At 47.6% G+C, this 17,044-nt stretch overlaps 1 protein-coding gene across 3 annotated transcripts in view; it reads left to right on the plus strand.

Annotated features, from left to right (window-relative positions):
• Positions 1-4,214: 4,214 nt before the first annotated feature.
• Positions 4,215-17,044, plus strand: part of CTNNBIP1 (catenin beta interacting protein 1) — a 44,299-nt gene continuing 31,469 nt past the window's right edge. The window contains exon 1 of one of the 3 annotated variants that reach the window (XM_074377468.1): positions 4,215-4,462. The gene's annotated coding sequence lies outside the window, so the exon portion shown is untranslated. The remainder of the gene's footprint in view (positions 4,463-17,044) is intronic. The other 2 variants (XM_074377465.1, XM_074377466.1) reach the window with 2 other exon arrangements.

Below are 17,044 nucleotides of genomic sequence, written 5' to 3' on the forward strand. Positions count from 1 at the left end.
ACTACTATGTATATAATAGATCAACAACAAGAACTTACTTATGACATAGGGAACTATATTCAGTATCTTGTAATAACCTATAATGGAAAAAAATCTGAAAAAAAAATACGTATGACTGAATCACTTTGCTGTATACCTGAAACTGACACATTGTAAATCAACTATACTTCAATTATAAATTTTTTAGGGGGAGAGGGTATAGCTTAAGTGGTAAAGCACATGTTTAGCATGCATGAGATCCTGAGTTAAATTCCCAGTACTTCCTCTAAGAATAATAAATAAGTAAACCTAATTACCTCCCTACATCAAAAAAAAATTTTTTTTAAGTAAACAGGATGACAAATATAGGAACCAAAGTAAAAGACGATGTTTTTTTTTACTTTCTATAGTATCGGAAATTATTAATTAATGTTTAAAATTTGGTTCTCAAAACACAAAAGGAATTGGTTCCAACTTTTTACTAAAAAATCTCTTCTTTATTCAGTACAAAGCCTGTTCCTTTCTGTCACATTCTCATTCTGTACCTGCTCAACTTGTAGGCAGGAGGCCCTCTTAAGAGGTAAAGTTTAAGGACCACTGTTGCCATAGCTACTTCAGAATAGCTCTCCTTCTCTGCAGCCTGCTGTGGCTCCACTGTTGCTTCATACTTGGCCTGAAATTTTTACTGTTAGTGTTATCCCTTTGGATTAGAGTTTAGAGATTTTTTTTTTTTTACCTCCAGAAAGCAACTATTTTAAAGATATATTTAAGTCTGGGAGCAAAGAGAGGCCCTCCCTAAAGCTGAAAGGATAAAATACAGAATCATAAATTTATTAGGTGAAGAGTGAAAAGAGGATTGGTAGCATTGGAGTTCTGGGTGGAGATGGGGAGATAGGAGAGGCTATCAATGGGAGGGAAAGCCCTGGGTGGGGTATTTCCACATTTTTTTATCCATGCAGTAATATTTGTTGAGCATCTAACACATGCCAGCTACTCTGCTAGGTGGAAGTGGTTCACAGTGACCTCCTTGCCCTCCTCCTGGAATTTATGGCCATGTTGGGACTGGGGCTAGCCTAGTATAAGTCAAGAAAACTCTCCTTGAAGAAGACCAAGAAGACCAAATATTCAGTCAGATGAAGTGGACAGAAGTGGGGAAAAGCCACTGAGGCAAAGGGAATTGTACACTCAGATGTCCCAAAACACAAAGAACCCTATGATCAAGGAATAGGGAGAAGGCCTGTGTGTGGCTGAAGCCCAGGTGGCAAAGGGGGTTCAAGATCAGGCTGGAGAGGGGAGGGTATAGCCTAGTGGTAGAGTGTGTGCCTAGCATGCACAAGGTTCCAATCCCCACCACCTCCACTAAAAAAAGTAAATAAAAACCTAATTACCTCCTCCTCCCCACAATCAAAAAAAAGATCAGGCTGGAGCCAGATCATGCAAGGCCTTGGAGCCATGCTAAAGACTTTGAACTTCATCAGGAAAACAAAGAGAAGTCATTGCATAGCAGACATTTGACAAGCTCAGTACATTTTAGGAAGATCCCTCTAGTTGCTATGAGGGCAATGGATTGAGGGGGATAGGGGAAAGGCTGAATCTGCATGTACTTGGAAGTTATTGCTGGAGTCACAGTGAGAGCTGATGATGGGTTAAACGGGCAGAGAATTGGAGTGGTGGGAAGTGGGGAGATTCAAGACATGGTTTGGGGTGGAAACAACACGGAGTGGATATGAGGGCTAAAGGGATAGTGGTGTTAAGGATATTCTTAAGATTCTGCTGTAAATGGCTGGGTAGAGTGGTGACAGGTATTGACAGAGGAAAGGCAGATTTGGGGACCTATTAAGTGTGAGATGGTGTGTGCAGAGCTGGTGCAAAGTCTACTGAAACCGTGGAGCACACCATGTTAGGGGTTTCTCTCCTCTCTCCCTTTTACCTTCCCTCCCTCCAGATTTGGCTTCTGGGTCTGTCCAGCAACATTGCTCATTCTTTCAGAATTTTCCATGTGACGGGTGGCGGATGATGCTAACATTTTTGAGGTCACATCCTTACAGCTCTTGATCCAATAGGGAAGAAAGCTTCCTTTCATTTCTAATTCAGAAAGTTTCAGAGAAGGACTCCCATTGGCTCAGCCCAGGTCACATCCTACGTCTTAGTCAATGGTCAAGAGAGCACAGCACTTGAATTGGTCCAGTTTAGGTCCATGTCTCCCTGGTTTTTGTTTTTGTTTTTGTGGGGAAAAGGCAGAATTCTGTAATTGGTAGCCTCATCAGCACCTCTGGTGGGTAGAAGGTGGGGAGGAGCAGTTCCCCAAGGGGCAGAGATGGTGCTGGGCTGTCTGAACTAACAGGTGTTTCCTGCCTCCTAAGCCTTCAGTGTTTCATTCTAAGACTACAGATGGGTGGAGCCTGAGTTAATCTTGAAGTAATATTGCTATCTAAAAATGAAGAATTTTCCAACTCTGAGCTGATGGGGTAAGTGAGGGCCTGGCCGTGTGGATGAACTTATTGTGATTTTGAACTATAAAAATGATAAATAAATGAAAAATCTGAAAGAAGGAAAAGCATCCGTATTTCACACGGACATATTTTCATTTTATTCATTCATTTCCCACCTTTATCCTTAAGCATATATCTTTTAAAAAATATAATGTATACATTGTATCTTGAATACCAAGTAACTTGTTCAATTTTAATTCATTTGGTTAAATATCCATATTTATATGAAAATAATTTGAAGGTGTAAGTTTTTTGTATTGGTATGCTCTGGTAAAGTTGAAGGACTAGCTAGTAACTGTACTGGCAAATATTAGTTGGGCTTTTGTTATGGTCATGGTAGTCTGGGTACTGATGGAGATACAGACATCATTAAGATCTATTTCCGGCCTTTAAAAGTTCATAACCTCGTGACTTTTGATAAAATATTCCTCAATTGTAACTAAAAAGTTATTAAGTCAAAATAATATGAACATTGGAGAATATAAACACAGTAAAGTTTAAAAAAGGTATCTCTTACCCTTCTTGCATAGAGAAGGAGAAGAAATGTGGGGGGAGTGGAAGAGAATGGGACAGAAAAGGGGTGAAAAGGCTGGGGAAAGCCGGGCAGTAAGGCTTCTAAACTGTTAGTGTCACCCTGTGCGAGTGTTGAAAGTGAGATCACATGCCCCTTTAAAAGAGAAGGTGGAGGATTCCAGACTTGGTAGACACTAAACTCTTAGAGGTTCAGTTTATCCTACTAGAAACCTGGGAACTCTTTTTCAAGAAACAATTATTTTTCTGTTCTCAAGGTTATAAATACATAAAAATATGTTTTATGTAATAACCTATAAGGTCGTAAGATAGTGCAATACCAAATTTTAATATAAAAGCAAAAAAAAAAAAAAAAGGTAAGGTGGGTGCTGAGAGCAATTCGCATTTTGCCTAAAAGGGGCTGTTTCTATACACTTCCCAGACACAGCCAGATTGGCAGATAGTCATACTTCCTATAGAAACATTTTAATCAAGGATCCCCTTCTCCCCGGAAAAAGGCACTCACCACCAACACACACGATATTCTAAGTTTAACGAACCCTCAGAAGCCCATCCCTGGGCTCTGAGCTAGGGGTATCCCAGGTTAGACAGGCCCTCAATTCAGTAGTGGGCCTAACTGCTTCAAAGGTAGCAATATTCCCAGCTCCAGGACACAGAAATACCACGCCTCTAAATGTTTTGCATCCTGGTCCGTTTAAGATTTTTCAGGGGTCTTGGGTAAACTGGTCTCACCCAGGATTCCGCCCCGTCTGGCCTCTACCATTTTTAAACACAGACCCGTGTGTGGGAGAGGCCATTATTTTTACGGGATCACTGTGCTCCTTGAGCTGCTAGGGACAGGCAGAGTTGCTTTACCGCAGCGCCGGCTCCATCCTTGGCCCGGGCTCCGCCCTCAGGCCGCCGCCTCCTCCGAGCCCCCGCCCCTCCTTCCTTGCCAACCCCTGACCGGCTCCACCCCTTTGCTCTGAGCGCAGCCAGGCCGCTAGCCGAGACTGGATTCCACCAGCCCATCTCGTGGCTCCGCCCCCTCCCGAGGGGCCCAATGAGCGTGCCCGTCAGCCCCGCAGCACCCACCCTCAACAGGAACCTCCGCCCCACATGCTGATTTAGCCAGTGAGCCTCCCAGAGCGTCCAGGGCCACGCCCACCAGCGTGCCACGCCTCCGGTGCCCGGCCCTGTGCCGCCCTCCACCCCCGGGGCGTTGCCGTGGCCGCGCCTCCGCCGCCCGAGCGGAGCCAGATGCCGCCCCCTCCGCCGGTCCCTCCCCCGGCGGCCTGGCGCCTCCCTCCCTCCCCGCCGCGGTGACTCACGGAGCGGGAGGCGGAGGCTGAGGCGGCCGCTCCCGCTGCTGCTGCTGCCGCCGCCGCGGCTGCTTGGGCTGAGCGCGCCCCGGAACAGGCCGCCGCGCGCCGCTCTCGGACCCGCAGCCCCCGCCCGCACGGCCGGGTCGGGCGGCCCAGGTAAGCTCCGAGGCCGGCCCGCACCCGCAGCACTAGGGCCCGCGCCGCGCCGGGGCTCGGGGGAGCCTCCGGCCCTTTGTCTCCCGGGGAGGGGCCGTAGAGGGCGCCCCCGACCCCGTTCGGACCCACCGGCCGGGTCCCCGGCGCGGCGCCCTGGTCCGGGCCGGGCCTCCTGCCCCGCCTGGCCGCCGCCACCTCCTGCCGCTCGCCGCCCCCGACCCCGCGGCAGACCACCATCCAGCCGTCCTCACCCCCGCCCGGGGGTCGCCTCCACAGGTGTCCGAACCATCCACTCTGTTGCTCACCCCACCGTGTCGGCGTGGTTGTCATCGTCTATCACTCCACGTCCCGTGTCCGCGTGTCTTTTCCCTCACCTCGCCCCGCTCTCAGCATCCTGATCCTCTGTATAGAGCCCCCCTACCCATATTTCCCAAACTAAATTCTACCAAGGTCTGGCCACTGGGCCACCTTTCCTCTCTAGTTTAGTTGAACTGTCGTCTCCCCATCCCACTCTCCCGGTTCCTGGAAGGTGCACATTGTAGGCATATGTCTCACCTGTATGGCGGGCGGGTGTGTATGAGCCTGAAAAATTAATCACTCAGAGCCCCAAACTGCACTTCTTGCCTCCTTTTCATCACCCCCACCCCAACCACCTTCCTTTTTATTGAACCTGGTAACCAAGACACATAGATTTGGATACCCAACCTCTTTTAGGCCCCACATGCCTTCTGTTGTGTGCTGAACCTGTCTGAGCAGTACCTGCTGTCAGGTTAGCCCTTGGGAAGGCCCAGGAGGCCTGTGTTGGCAGCAAATCAAGTTTTATGAATAATGAGATGTGTGGCTTTCAGCACCTCCTATCTGAGGATCTAAGTATGCTATAGCTGTTAATTATTTTGTCTCCTGTCACTAACAGAACTTAAGGAAGTGTGCCTGACCAACTGCTGGGTAAATTGAGGCACAGGGTGTGTAGGTAAGGGGCCTGGAAGCAAGTCAGAGTTTGCCCTGAGGTTCTGCTCCCAGGTGACTTGGCTCTTAGCTCCCTTCTACAACTGCTGGGCTCTAGTTCCTGGCTTTGGACTCTAAGTGATACTGATCTCTTGGGCCATTAAAGTGTCCAGAGAGACCAAGTTTCCTCTGATTTAAAGCAGGACTTTGAGTCATAAATAAAGGTGGCGGCTGTTAAATGCCAGTGTGTCATTCATGGTTTCCTCGTGGAGTGAGTGGTCCTTGTAAAATACAAGTCGTTTCTTTGGAATGGAGATTCCTCTATTCAGTAGTGGGTGCTTACTGTGTGGCAGGCAGCATTCCAAGCACTGGGGCTGCCGTGGTGAAGATAGACTCAGCCCCTGCCCTCCTGCAGCTGACATTCTAAAGAGGAGGGAATAAACAAATAAGTGGAAAAAATAATTTTAGTAGTGGTAAGTGCTATGAAGGTGGGAAGAACCAGTTTGGATTTTGTTCTAAGTGCATTTAGAAACCATTGGAGAATTTTAAGGAGAAAGGTAATAAGATCTGATTTAAGCTTTCAAAGATCATTCTGGCTGCTGTATCGAGGATGGATTGTAAGGAGCAGAGGCAGAAGCAAGGATACTGGTTGGGAGACATACTGTTGCAGCTGCCAGACAAGAGATGATGGTGGCTTGGTCCAGCGTAGTAGTACCAGAAGTGAAGAGGTGAAGCCAGTCTGCTTCCCCTGGGAGAGGCTGAGAGCTGTAACACAAAACTTCAGGTAACGCTGACTGAGGTTTATATGTCTAGCAGAGAATTTCTAGACTTGACCATGCTCAGGTTTAGCTCAGCAAACCTTACTCGGTGCCTGTTGTGAGCCAGGTACTGTGCCAGACTCTGGGAACACTGACATAAATAGGGTGACTAGGGAGCAGTCTCCACGTTGTAACAGGGTGCGCATAGAAAGAAAGGTGAGCACCTCCTTGAGGGGAGGGGGTTTGTGGGCTTAAAAACCAGTTAGAGGTGAAGGAGGGCAGAACACACTGGGTGTCATTTCCACATCCAGCTTCATTATTTAAATGAGAGCATATTGTCCTGCCTCTGCTGTAAGATGTTGCCCAAAGAAATTGGGACTGTTCTCATGGTAGATGGGAGAATAGCTCAGTGGCTGTGAACTTGAACCATTAACTAGAATAAAACTTGATCTTCATACCATTCCAAATCTGTGCCGTCAGAACATGTCAGAGCTTGAGGGTCATGGGGGTTACGTAGGCCAGCCCCCTCCTACGGTTGGGCACCTGTGGCCCAAAGAGACGGAGTAGTTCTTTTGAAATCCCATAGCAGTTTGTATATTTTCTTGTGGCACCCGTCACTTTCAGCCTGTTTCAGCTTCATGTGCATGTGCATGACCCTAAGCTTCCTGACGCCAGGGGTCTCTCCTGGATTCACCTTTCCATCCCTTGCAGCGTCTAGATCCTGCACAAAAAGGAAACTCATCAAGTATCGGTTGACTTGCCTGGGTGTCTCACGGCACCTAAAACTAGAGCCCAGGATTCCTGACCCTGGCCATGCCTTTTCAGCAGGTTCCTCCTCATCCGAAGTGCAGTACGAGGGTCACCCCGCAGTCTCTGTGTCACCCAGCTCACACAACAGGGCAGCCCTTCCTTGATGGATCTGCTCTCTCTCCAGCCCTGCGTACAAGGAACAGCTGCTGAGGGTGCTGACCAAGTGGTTATTCGACACTCAGCAAATATGAGGTGTAGCGCTTAATCAGAGCACGGACTTCACACCAAGACTATCTGGGTTTGGATCCTGGTTCTGCCGTTTTGGGCTTCATGACCTTCAGCAAGTAGCTTCACCTCTCTGTGACTCAGTTTCCCCATCTATAAAATATTAATACTTCTTTATGGAGTGGTTGGGATTAAACTAAGTAATACCTTAAATGCTTAGAACAGTACTGAGCACCTTAGTATGGTCTAGGTTAAAGTAGTAGCTCTTATTTCACCATCATTTATTTATTTGCTTCTTATCTCCCATGAGAATTTAAGCTCTTTTAGGGCAGAGATTTTATCTTTTTTTTTTTTTTTTTTTGGTCAACAGTTAAACTTTGTAGGCTCTCCATAAATGTTTGTTAAATTGCATGGCTCATTAAGCACCTACTGTGTGCTAGGCACTGTTGTAGATGCTGGGGATACAGCCAAGAACAAGCTCATCTGGATGCATTATCTAACGGAGGTTATTTTCCAGTAGGAGAGACAGACAGTAAAAAAGCAGACAAGTGAACAAAATGACAGCGGGCGGTGAAAAGAGAAGCAGGGAGAATGAAACAGAGCAGGGAGATGGAGAGGGTTGGGGTCATAACTTTAGCCAGTTCTGAGGAGGTAGCATTGAATGGAGACCCGGACGACAGGCCGAGAGGTCAGCAGGAGCAGGAAGGCCCCTGGGGCTGGCATGTGGCGAGTGAGGAGCTGGCAGGAGTTGGGTCCATGGCCACGGTGAGGGGTTTAGATTTTCCCCTTCAGTTCTGAGCAGCGGGAAGTCACCATGTGGGAACTTTTTCTGGGGGTCCATCCTAGGAGGAAGAGCAGTGAGTGGGCTCTCCTTGTCCTGGGAAGGCTTTTGGAGGCCAGCAGTGTTGAGTTTATTACCACAGGTTTCTCATTGCTCTGGCCTAGGTGCCCAGAAGATGTGGGAGCCATCTTCTAGGTTAACGAAGATCCAGGTGTGTGTCTTTGGGTCCTGCAGATTCCATCAAGCTGTCTTTCCCCCCTGAGTGTGTAGGTACTTGCTAAATGTTTCTTGAATTGAATGAATGAGTATCACCAGCTCTTAGCAGCCTGTCTTATGCAGTGGCATGTCCTGAGGTTTCGGCTTCTCTCTGCATAATGTAAAGCTTTCAATCATGGTTGTGACTCTGGCATGACCTTGGAGTTTTGCTGCTGTTTTTAAATGCATCAAGGACACCCACACACATGCATGTCACTGTGTCTTTTCTGGAGGTGCACCAAGATCGACTGGGCAGCTTTCCCTCCACCCCACCCCATCCCCACTTCTCTTCCAGTCTCCTGCTGAGTGTCACCAGGCCACGCTGTCGCCTCGGAACATCTCCTATTTTCCTGTTTGATTATTTGATCTATACTCCTGTATGTCACTTGACCTAGGTACAGTGGTACCTAGAAAGCATTGGCTGTCTTTAGTCTGGGCTGAGCGAAGTTGGGAAGTTCAGCAGAGCACTGAGGGAAACTGCATTTCAAGTTTAGGAGTTCAGCTCACCAGGAATCCGGAGTCGGCCTCCTGAGACTGGGTGCAGTTGGCTAGCTTTTCAGATCCTCACTCAGGCATCCCCTTGTCTGTCAGTGTTCGTGATGCCACTTGCTCTGCTGACCTGGAGACTGGGCATCAAATAGGACTTCCGTGCTACAAGTAACCCTCAGGGTCCTGCTGTACTTCATTGGCAGAATCTGAAATGCTTGTTAGTCATATGTCACCTGTAGCCTTGTAAAAACTAAACCTGGAGTGGGTACAACCTTTTTCTCATGTAACTTTTTTTTTTTATTATGAGAGTAATAGGTACTCATTTAGAAAATGAGAAAATGAATGATAATGGCATTTTACATATATTGTCTTGTTTAATCTTCACTGTAGTTTCTGAGATAAGTACCATTATTATCATTTTACATATCCAGAAGCTGAGCCCTGGAAAGGTTAAGTAACTTGTTTGAGGTCAAGCTAGTTAGGAACGGAGCCAAGAATCAAACCCAGGCTCCCACATGCGAGCTCTAAGCACCCAGTGTTGCTTTTCAGCAGGAACAATAGAGAAGAAAAAAACATACCCCTTAAGCTCAGCGTGGGTGACGTTGTGAGGGTGGCCAGTTAGCTCACTGGCTGCTGTGAAGAGTTTGAATCCTACGCCCTTTCCCTGTCTCATCTGACCTTGGGCAAGCCAGTCGGCCTTCCTTGGCCTTCCTTTCCCCAACTGTAAATGGGGATAATGATACTTGTGCCTTCATAGCTCCCAGGGGCATTATGATGTCTGAGCCAAAGTGCTTTTGAACTTCTTTTATGAAAGGGCACTGAGCCCCAGCTGCTGTTGTACTCAGTTATTAAAGCCCTATTATGCCCTGATCCTCCACCAAGCCTTGTTAGAAGGGGAAGACAGTAGTCCCCGGAGGGAAAGGTGTCCTTCCATAGTGGCCAGAGCTGGACCAAGACATTGTTTTCTTCCTTCAGAGTTTCTTAAGGATTGAGGGTCACGAATGCTTTCTCTGTTTTTTGTATTCATGCTGTACCAGACTCGTGTAAGCAGGCGTGTAAGCTGTGCACCACAGGAGGACTGAGGACCGCCGATGGCAGGGCAGAGAAGGGGCTTGCGGGGCTTGGCTTCTCACCTGTCTGTAATGTCTCTGTACTATATAAGCCAAGGACATGGAGATGCCAAGAAGTGATGGCTGTCTCCCGTTCATCCTTCCTTTCCTCCTTCCTTCTAAGGACTCATTGATTCAATTGACAAGTATTTGCTGAGCTTTTATTATGATTTAGGCCCCATAGTAGGCACTGGGAATACTGTGGTCAGCAGGGTAAAAATAATTCTTCCCTATCCAAAACTTACAGTCTAGGGCCAAGAGGCTTATTATCTAGTTGGAGTCATGTGAATAAAGAAAGAACATGTTGGTGAGTGTTTTGAACTCTCAGGGGGAGAGTCAGGATATAATTTCCAGTTGTACACATGGGCCCCACAGGTGCCTGCCCTGGGTGGACATTAAGGTGGAGGGCTGTGCTTGGCTTCCCAGAAGAGCCAGGGAAGACTTGGTAGATTAGAGCCTCGTGTGTCACACTTAACAAAAGCTGCACTTGGTGTGGGCCTCTGTGGAAGCGGTTAGCACCTTGGCAGTCATGGTTAGTGAGAACTACGTTTCCGTTTAAAGCCTTAACCCTTTGTTACTGAAGTTCAAGTCAGGGAGAAATGATCATGGCACCGAGCTCGTTCCAAAGTTTTTTGACGTTATGCCACCAATCCAGTGCCTTTCTTTTGAAATGACCATCAGACCTAGTCTCTCCAGAATTGTCTTCGTGCCTGACAGGTCTCCGTCTGCCAACATTGGAAAGCAGGCATATGGCGGCAGGCGGGCTGCGGGGCTGCGGGCATCAGTGCTCTCCGGCACGATGCCAGGGACGCCTGTGTCTGAGAGCCCCGTTTGGGGTCAGTACATGCAGAGCCGGGCGGGGGGAGGGATCTTTCTTCCCCAAGTCTAATGTCCACCCAGGGCAGGTACCAGTGGGGCCGATGTGTCCATCTGGAAAGCCCCAGCCCCGAGCCTCGGGATCCCTTCAAAGAGTGCGGTCAGGGAGGCCCAGCGGTTCCTGCAAAAGCACACAGTGTTCTTCCGCTCTCTCTCCAGCTGGGGCTGGGGTGGAGGGCCAGAGGGCTGGCAGAGGCTCCTGCCCTCATTCAGAGTGAGCGGAGGGTGCCAGGATGGTGGTTCAGTCCCGGGCGATGTTACTTTCACCCAGCCCCTGTCACTGCCTTCCTGGTGCTGGTCAGCTGCCCCTTCCGAGAGGAGGGCCTCAGAGTCATCCAGCATCTGATCAGAAGGAAATGGCTGGCCTTGCGAGGAGACCGGGTCACTCAGTGCCCCTGGACTTCTTCAGGTGTGGTTGGGGCCCACAGGGAGAAGGTGACCCACTTCCATATCCCCTCCCACGTGGACAGCTGGGTGGGAGGCTTTTGGAGACGAGTTCCAATTAAGGTTTTTTCAGGCCTGAGTATCTCCTGAGTCTCCAACCCACATGTTTCCTGCTGCTGGAATCCTGTGGTCCGTGTCCCTGAACTAAGTAACAACCCCAAACAGATGAAGTTACCGCCTGGTCGTTCTGCAGTCCTGGTTTCTGAGGCGGGCTTTCTTCAGGGGTCAGGGTCCGTTTTGAATTCAAACACCTTTCACAGAGTGGGCCCCACCCTTGTTCTTCCTGCTAAATTACCTGGCAAACCAGGAGCCCAGTTTCCAAGGAGGTGGGTTAGTGTTGACCTCCCTACCCCAACCAAGGCCTCACAGCCTCCTGCCCCAGGCAGCCCTGGCTTCTGGCAGGTCCGTCCTGACCCTTGCCCTCGAAGAATGTTCTGCTGCAGAAATATGAACTAAAATGTGTTTCGGACCCTCTAGGTTTCTTCCATTCTCTCCAAGTAGAGGGCCTTTGAATGATTTTCCATTTATAGTTTTGCTTCTCATGTGGGTGCGGGGGTGAGGGGTAGAGGAAGATGATCTAAATTTGTGAGGCTGTGAGTACTGCCCACATGATCTGGAGATTTTTAAATGGTGACTTGTGATAGTTCTGAGCCCCTGAATGATCCAGTCTTACTTACAAAGGGGAGAGCAGAAGGTGGTAGAGAAACCGCCAAGGTCAGGTCCACAGACCCGTGTGAGTGCTGTACCTGACCGTGAGCTCCACGGCTGATCGCTGGAGTTGCAGGAGGCTGGGGGGTGCTGGTGATTTTTAGGAGAACAAAGTGGCTGTGGGGGCGTCTCTCCAGGGCCCTAGCTCTACTTTCCTGCACAGACAGCCTTCCGGAGCTTGTGGTGGGGCGTGGTGGAGTGGAGTCAGCCAGCGCAGGTGCAGGCCTCCATCCCTCCCGGGGAAGCTGCTGCCGCCACCTGAGAGGCAGCAGGTGCCCATCACTTTCCGTCTGCTCTGGGTGCGGCTGTCCACCCTCACTTCCTGCCTCCCAGCCCCGTGAGCGATGATGGCAGAGTTGAATGCTCAACATCAGCCACGGCGCTGGACTGGCTGGACCTCCTGGAGGAGGATCTTTCTTTTGTTTTCATCTTCTGACGCCATTGCACTTCCTTTAAGAAAAAAAATACCATTTGGTTATTTTGCAGTAGGTAGTATATACACAGTACACAACTCAAAAGGCTAATTGGAAACGAAGTCTCCCTGCCTCTCTGAAAGAGACACCCCGAAAAAGACGTCTGTTAGTGGATGTCCTGTGCATCTTAACCAGAGACCTCCTGCACACGTACGAGTGCATGGCGCACATGCTGACCACACACACGCCTGACACGCACTATTTTTTTTCACACTGTAACACACAGTGTTCCCGACCTTACTTTTTTCATTTCACAGTAAATACTGGAACTCATTCCATTCCTCCACCACCACCACCACCACCGCCACCACCATCATCATTGTCATCATTTGGCTATTAGCTCTTGAGCACTCTCTGTGTCCTGGGTATTGTTAAAGTGCTTTACTTATATTAGTGTATTTATTCCTCACAACTAAGTACTGAGCAGTGATAATTGTGTACAGTTTGCAGATGAGTAAACTGAGGCAGAGAGGTTAAGTTGCTAAGCTCCTTGAGAACCACCTCGCTCATTTTGTTGGTTCCATGGCATTCTTTTGATTGGTTATACTTTAATTATTTTTTAATCAATCCCCTGTTGCTGAGCATATGACTTTTCTTTTATTACTATTAACAAGAAATATATTCTTCTGCATATATCTTTGTGCATTTGTATAAGTGTATCTATAGGATAAGTTCCTATAGTCTGGATTACTAGAGCAAAGGCATCTGCTTAAATTTTTAGTATTGCCAAATTGCCCTCCATGGAGATGGTAACATTTTATACACCCACTAAAATTGCACAAGAGTACCTGTTCCCTTCATACCTTGGCAGAAGTTGTCAAACTTTTTGATTTGTTGCTAATCTGATAGGTGAGATTTGGTATATCATTATAAATTTAATTTGCATTTCCTTATGAGGAAATAGAGCATCATTTCGTATCTTTAAGAGCAATCTGTGATACTGTTTGCCCATTTCTTTCTTGGGTTGCCAGTCTTTCTTATTGATCTACAGGTGTCCTTTACATATTAAGGAAGTTTGTCCTATGACTGATATATGTTACACATATTTCTACAGTTTGTGATTTTTTTTTTTTATTATATTGTTTTTTCCATGCAGAGAGTTTTGGTTTTTCTATAATCAGATTTCTAAATCTTTTATTTTATAACTTCTAGGCTTCATTTCATATTATTTCCTCTTCCCACTGTTTTCTTTTCATATACTTAATTCTCTGCTTTACACATTTAAAATTTTGGTCCATAACTGAGTGATACACAAATCCGACATACCAGAAGTGGGACAACCTGGTATTGTGTGCCTCCGGTGGGACTTTGACATTGCCAGCTATGATGGTTTCTTGCCAAAATGTTTACCCTTTCCAATTCTAAGGAAAACTGGACAAGTAGACGGTGGTCCTGGACTCTAAAAAAATGTTAATGTCATGATAGAGAAAGAAAAGCTGGTGAACCATTCTAGGCTAAGGGAAAGGAAAAAGTGTGGGAACCAGATGGGGTTGAGATCTTTGATTAGATCCTGGATTAAAAACCGGTAAAGGCTGAAGCGAGGGACGCGGCTGGGGAAATCTGGATACAGGCTGTATATGAGAACACTACTGGGTCAGTAGTAAATTCCTTGGGGGTGAGAATAGTATTGTGGTCATGTCAGAACATGGCTTTAGGAGATGGGAGATAAACTGAGAGACGTTTAGCAAAGTATCGGGTGTTTGCAACTTGCGTTCAGATGGCTCAGGGAAAGAAGCAGCATCCGCACCTCCATCTCCCTACAGCCTGGGGATGCAGGGGACAAATGTGGCAAAATGTTATCCATTGGTGACTCTAGGGGAAGGGTATTGGGGTGTTCCTTGCACTCTTCTTTCAGTTTTTCTGTGGCTCTAAAAATTGTCAGAATGAAAAGGTGAGGAGGAAAAAGCAACAATAAGTTTGTTCCATCTGGAATTTATTTGGGTTGCAGCCCCCTTGGCTTTGCCTGGCCCTCCTGGGTTATTGTCCTGGATTTCTGGTTTCTTTTCCCTTTACAGTACGCAGTCGTCTGTTTTTCTTTGAATTCTTTTTTGGGTGAGTTATTCTTTTTTGGACTTGGAAGTTTTTTGACTGAGTATCTTTCTGGCAGACTTACATGACTTTTCTAGAAGCAGGTAAGAACTAGTGTGCATTGTATTTTTTGTTTTAACATTGCATCATGTGCTCCACGTAAATTTGCAAGGCATTTTAAATCCTCAGGAATACCACCAAGCTAACGTATAGTATAGCCTCTCTCTCAGTGAACCTGGATATAAGGTTTTTCCTCTCAGCTGAGAGTTTTTGCAGGAGGTGGGGTTCTGATTGTATTTTGTGGATATGGGCTTGTAAAAAGAATGTTGGATTTCATTTTATGAAATATGACAGCCTTGGGTGAGTAGCTAGCCTGTGAAACTGGGAGTCATTTTGCCAGGGGAGTGCTTGCAGGCCAGTTTTGCTGGAAGCTTCTGCTCCCTCTCTGTGACTTGGTGACTAATGGTTTCATAGCTTTGGGAATGGAAGATGTCATTACAAATGGATGATGAAGACTTGGCTCCTGAACTGGGTTATCTGGGCGTGCCCAGTGAGTGGGAGCAGAATATGCCATCCCCAAATATACCACTTTGGCATCTTGATTATTTTGAATTAAAGTTACTTGAAAATAACAAGTTACTTCTGGATAGCACAGGGAGCTGTATTCAATATCTTGTAGTAACCTATAATGAAAGAGAAAATGAAAATGAATGTATGTTTGTATATGTATGACTGAAACATTATGCTGTACACCAGAAATTGACACAACATTGAAACGGACTAGATTTCAAGAAATAAAAATCAAACAAACAAAAATAAAGTTACTTGATAAACAACCAGTGCAAGAAGGACACTCTGACCGTCCTTTGTCTCCCTGAAAGCAGGAAATAAATCTCCCATGTGCAAGGTTCCCTCCCTGTACCCGGGGCAGAAGGCATCCTTATCACCGGAGACAGGGAATTCAAGGCTGAGAAGGCTGTGTAAACGAACTTCTTACTCCCTCAGTGACTTACTACCCCTAGCCCAGACTTCTTCGGTCAGTTCTTCACAAATGTAATATTTCTTTGCCTAGAAGGTATAAAAGCTGCCTTCTTTGGTCACTTCTTTGAGCCTCATATCTTTGGGGCTCCCATATGTACAAAATCAAATTAATTTTTCTCCTGTTAATGTCTTACATCAGTTTAATTATTAGATCAGCTAAAGACCCTGGAAGGAAAGAGGGGGAAAGTTTTCCTTCCCTGCACTGGTCTGGGTGTACGTGCCTACCCTCAGTGGGGATGGGGTAGTTTTTCCCTGAGAACCTTCACACAAGCCCCTGAGGCCTCCTGTCAACTTCTGTCTGCTCTTCTGAGCTTTTCCACTGTTGCCCTGGCCCTGAGCAGGTGACCCTGGATGGATTCCTGTCGCATAAGGTGCTGTGTTTTCCCGGCTCCTCAGAGCCTGTGTGTTTCCCTGATCATCTCTCCCCTCCCCTCCAGCCTTCGGTGTCCTTGCAGTCAGACTGGACCCATCAGAAGTTCTCATCTTCAAGCTACTTCCCTAGCGAGTTAATGGAATAAACGCATGTAGATTCTGGAGTTGCCTTTGTGTGAGATATTTTTTTATTTTTATTATCAGCTTGTTAAACATTTAGGGAGGAAGGAAACTTAAGTCTTCAGCAGCCTCTTAGGGGGAGGTTTCCTCCTTTTTTGTCCTGAGGTGGCTGGAGGGAAAGGAGAGGGAAGGTCACGGCCCTGTGTAACAGAGCAGAAGCAGTTATCCAAACAAACAAACAGTGTGGCTTTACGTGGTTCGAGGGTGTGATGAATCCTTGCAGTTTAGTGTGATGGTCTGGATATGTTTTTGAGGTAAACAGACGTAGCTATATTGTTATGCAAATTAGCACACACCTCTATGCTGAAAGCCTACAGCAAAGAGGGGGCAGCAACCCTAAAACTCATCTTCTTCAGCGTTTATAGGGAGAAGGTTCCCCCAGGAGGCCAGGCCTGGGGCCTGTCAGCTGGATCCTGAGGGGGGCCATCTCCAGAGCTGGGCAGGGAGGAGGGGGCTGGCTCTGGAGGCCGGGAGGCGCGACTGGGGCACTGAGCCCTCGCCCTGCAGCGACCCAATTGGTTTAATGACCTAATTCTCACCACAGGAAGCTGGGGGCCTTCCTGGCCCCGTTCTGAGGGGATGCCGGAGAGCTTGGTTCGGGAAGCTTATTTAATTGAACCAATTACAGGAGACTTCAGTGGGATGGAGGGAGAGTGGGGGCAAAGGCATAGGAGCCGGAGAGGGTGGTGATTCTGGAGCAGGCCAGCCTGCCATTAGGCGTGGGAAGGGCTGGGCTGGCCTTGCCTGGGCCTGCCTCTGAGAACAAGGCTCCAGCATGAAGGTGGTGTGGACGTGTCCAAATGGCTCTGAGCGAAGGGACCTTACGCAGGAGCTGAGAAATAAATAGCACTGTGTCCGTTTTTCCCCATCCTTTAGAATTTCCCAACTGAATGGGCATTTTAAATGAGGACCCTGCAAGAGCTGACATAGCTGTGGGCAGTGGGATGGATGGAGCCTCCATGGGTTAAAATTTCCATTCTGGCCTCTTTCTCTGGAGGTGACCCAGGGTCTGTGAAACCTGGCCAGACTCCTTCCGTGGGATGATTAGGCTTGGAACTGGTCCTTCCAGCCCAAAGTTGACTTCAGCTGATCCCTAAGAAGACTGACCAGCAATGCAAATGGAGTTGTCCTGAAGTGGGGGTGGGGTT

The sequence above is a fragment of the Camelus bactrianus genome, chromosome 13, assembly GCF_048773025.1.
Source record: "Camelus bactrianus isolate YW-2024 breed Bactrian camel chromosome 13, ASM4877302v1, whole genome shotgun sequence".
Taxonomy (NCBI): Eukaryota; Metazoa; Chordata; class Mammalia; order Artiodactyla; family Camelidae; genus Camelus; species Camelus bactrianus.